Genomic DNA, 225 nt, shown 5'->3' on the forward strand with positions numbered 1-225 from the left:
ATATTGTCTTTCAACCTTATTGTGTTTTTGCCTTGGATGCATTTCTATGCATGTCTCAACAAATTGCTTCACTTGCATATTTCCCTCCATTTTTAAATGAAGCATAACTGGGGTGTGGATCAAGAGTTTTGCACAGTACTAGACATTTCAAATATTTATTCATCAGCATCCTTTGGCGTTAGATGTCCATCGGTATTCAAATAAACACACACACAGGTCACAGCA

The sequence above is a fragment of the Oreochromis niloticus genome, linkage group LG19 (assembly GCF_001858045.2).
Source record: "Oreochromis niloticus isolate F11D_XX linkage group LG19, O_niloticus_UMD_NMBU, whole genome shotgun sequence".
NCBI lineage: Eukaryota > Metazoa > Chordata > Actinopteri > Cichliformes > Cichlidae > Oreochromis > Oreochromis niloticus.